This window comes from Kryptolebias marmoratus, linkage group LG17, assembly GCF_001649575.2.
Source record: "Kryptolebias marmoratus isolate JLee-2015 linkage group LG17, ASM164957v2, whole genome shotgun sequence".
NCBI classification, from domain to species: domain Eukaryota; kingdom Metazoa; phylum Chordata; class Actinopteri; order Cyprinodontiformes; family Rivulidae; genus Kryptolebias; species Kryptolebias marmoratus.
This window is the reverse complement of record NC_051446.1, coordinates 26408991-26412712: the sequence shown is the minus strand read 5'-3', so window position 1 is coordinate 26412712 and position 3722 is coordinate 26408991. Positions and strand designations below refer to the sequence as shown.

The following is a 3722-nucleotide window of genomic DNA, read 5'->3' as shown; positions in this document are numbered from 1 at the left end:
GGGGGGGGTGCTCTTACATGGGGAGATGGTATGGCTGAAACTTGTAAAACAGGAAGAAAATCAACAGAAATAATTATGATGTCATATTTCTGGCTCATCGCCCACCCCTGGGGTGAGTCCGGTGTCTGGGAGTCCCGTTCCTGAGTGACGGAGCGGGAGACGGACCCACGGACCCACGGACCCACGGATCCGGGTCTCGTCTGCAGTAATGAGGATGTTGATCCGGTCTGTAGTGATGACGGAGCTGAGCTGATTGGTTCATTGACTCAACCAGGAGGGGAGCTTGATCAGTGTCAGATGTTGGATTTCTTTGGTTTTATTGTAATTATTTCCATTTCCAGAATGATTTTGGGTAATTTGACAGTTTTTCTCAGTGTGCTGGTCTTGGTTGCACATCTTGTGGCTCTGATGTGTCTGAGAGCAGCGATAAGTCAGGATAACCTCAGCTGCCGTTCTCTCTCCAGTGTCTCTGAGCTTCAAACAGTCAGATTGTTGTATTTCTGTGAGCGGTAAACAACCATCAGTGGTGTCGGAGCTCATCTGCTTGGAGTTTCCACATCACAGCCGAGCGCTGCGCTGTAATGCAAACAAACAGAAAAGCTGCGCCTCTCGGAGAAGACGCTGCTGGTTTTTGTTCTCCACCGTTTTCTGTGCTTCATGTTTTCTTTGTGGCCACTTTTGGCATCTTTGGATTTATTTCTTTCTTTAATATTTCAAATAGTTCTGCTCTGTCGTGGTGCTGCTGCCTCCAGAGTCTTACAGAGAGCTAAAAATGTGTCACAGTTTCCTGGAGCTTTTTTTTAAAGGCGTCATGTTGAACCGCAGAAGAAAAGCTTCAGTTTTTGGACAGCTGTAAGAGACGAGATGAGCTGCCCCCCTCCACCCAGCTCTGATATGAACCCGTGTCAGTCAGCAGGATGAGAGCTCGCAGGAACCTCTGATCCGATCGGGTCGGCGTGGAGCCGAGGGCTTTTATTGTGACGGCAGGAGGTGAAGAAACGACTGCCGGTTTATCTGATCAGATGGAGCCAAGAATCTACAAGGAGAATAAAAAACTAGATTCAGACGGGTTCAGATCTGAAACTGAGGGATTAAGAACCTGAAGATGGATGAAGCTGTTACAAAATTAGACATGAGAGACATGATAAACCCAAACCAGTCCAAAAAAAAAAGATTTATTACATCATCGCACTTCATGACTTCCTCTGTAATTATGTAGAATTTTCTCCTGCAGGTGAGTTTGCAAATCTTCAAGGAGCTTCTCTGGTTTTTATTATTAATCATTTTAAATGTTTTATTCACTCAGAAAATTAAAGTTTCCCCTGAAACTGTCTGTAAATCAGCTGTGATGATGAACAAACTCAGACTCTGAACAGTATTTTCCTCCTGTAATCAGAAATGTTCAGTTGTTAGGAGCTTTTACTTTGAAGGGGTGATTCTCAGCCTGTCGGTGCGACGCGTGGCCATCCTGTTTTATCCAACTTTATTCAGTTTCTCACTCATAAAGGCTGCAGGCAGAGATGATGTTTAGAATCTGCTCAAATGTGTTTTTGCTTCTTTGGCATTCATTCTGACGACGAGCAGAGAGGGAAAGTTTTAATCTGTTTTATCAAAGGAAACACCTGTCCAGGTGTGAAAACACAGCTGGAGCCAGGATTAAAGTTCTCCTTCACCATCTGGAGAAGTGAGGAGTAAAAGGGTGTTTCTTCTGTTTCGGTCCCGTTGAGCCATTCAATCAAATTATGATCCAGGGGTTGAACTGTTGCTGCTTTCACCAAATCAAACCAACCAGAGTCAAAGTTTTATCCAATCAGAGCAGAGCAGGGCGGGTCCAGGTGCTCTGTGGGTCAGATAAAGGATGAAGGATGGAAGTTGGAACCAGGAGAGCTGCATGGATAATTACCTCCCAGTGAGTCTGATGGGAGCAGGTCAGTCACGTTACTGTCATTATAATTATTATCACTACATTCAAACTAAAACACTTCATCTGTCTGTAAACAGCAACAGGAATGTTTGTATATTATGTGTTTGGTCATTTGAACAGCTCATAATTTCAACAAATATTGTTGTTTGATTTACTGAAGACACTCAGCTGTGAAGTTGAAGAACATGTTGTCAGTAAACTTCACATGAACCCCCCCCCCCCCCCCACACACACACACACAGAAACAGGCTCCTACATGTGTGTATGGGTGGGGTAATAAGAGTTCAGTTAAAGATGTAATCCCTGTGGATCAGAGCGAGGCGAACGCCGGCTGATACGGAACAGGAGAACCCGGGCTCGGTTCCATCAGACTCGTCCCTCCAGCTGCAGCAGAAAATTTTATAGACTCATGTTTTTGTTGTTCTTAGTAAATGGAGCCAAAGTGTTTTTCTTACAGCAGATTTAGATTATTCTACAGAGAATCATTATTTAAGTGGAGAAATGGATGTTTTCTGTTGCCGTTGTGGCTCTGTGATCCCATCGCAGCTCCAGCCAATTAGCTGCAGCAGCATCGGTTTGTTTTATCCCTGCATGGTGATGACGAGAACAGAGCCTGCTCACAGTTCGGTGTCCTGATGAGGTTAAAGGGCAGAAAACGGAAAGATGGATGAGCTTTAATTCTCCCACTGGTTGAACTTATTGGATGTGTTAAAATATGTTTGTTCTGTGAAGAATTTATTTCTTATTTTCCTGTTTGATGTCATCTCTTCTGGCTGTTAATTCCCAGTTTTCTGCTCTGTTCTTTGTTTGTTTGGGCTGAAACATCAGTGTCCTGCAGTAGTTTCTGTCTGAACAAAGACCTCCTCAGCATCTGACTTTTATGGGTTTTTTTTTTCTTTTCGAGCTTCAGAAGCTGAAACTGATCTCTGACCTTCAGTTTAAAATGCATCCATGATGGGAGGTCACTTCCTTCAGTTGTTGGGAATCATCAGGTTTCCTTTGTGCTCATTTGGATTTTTCTGGGAATCTGATCTTGGCTCAACATCCTCTGACCATGAGGTCAGCAGACACCATCTTTGGACGCAGGCAGACTCCATGCATCTTCATTGGCCTCATTTCTCTGTCCTCTTCATCTTCATCCTCCTCTTTTTCCCTCCTTCCTGAGATGAGCAGAGTCGTTATAAGTGTGAGTGGAGCTGCAGGCCCATTTATTCAGATTAGAGCTTCATTGCTGAGGGATCCGAGCAGCAGATGGGCTTTTTGCTTCGGCTGTCGGGCCAAGTCTTTGCGGACCTGTTCGGACTGTCAGCCGGCTGTGATGATGATTAAAGGAACCGCTTGGATCGGCTCCTTCCACCTTCAGTTCTTCATCTTCATGAACATTTTCTGCTCCTACTGTTTGCTTTCATAAAGGGTGATAAATGCAGACATGAGTGGTTTGACGTGTTTCAGCATCTTTTTACTTTTAGGAGTTCACTTTTTAATGTTTGAACTTGTTTCTGTCAGGATTTAAAACCAACAAAGGTCACTGAAAGTTTTAGGTTCCTTCAGAGATCTTCCTCTTCCTCCTCCTCCTCACACCCCTCCCATCCTTATGGAAATGCTGACTCAGCGTTGTTTACACCATTGTTTCCTGTTTTATTGGCAGTGGGCGCTTTTATTTTTATTTTTTGGTAAGCTGTATATTTACTTCTCTTTTTTTTTTAACTCAACTATTCATTCATCAAAATGCTCCAGCAGCTAATGCTCCAGCAGCTAATGCTCCAGCTGCTAATGCTCCAGCAGCTAATGCTCCAGC

At 44.0% G+C, this 3722-nt stretch overlaps 1 protein-coding gene across 3 annotated transcripts in view; it reads left to right on the top strand.

Moving 5' to 3' along the window:
• Positions 1 to 3722, top strand: part of grid1b (glutamate receptor, ionotropic, delta 1b) — a 357735-nt gene that overhangs the window by 189007 nt on the left and 165006 nt on the right. The gene's annotated exons all lie outside the window — the stretch shown is intronic.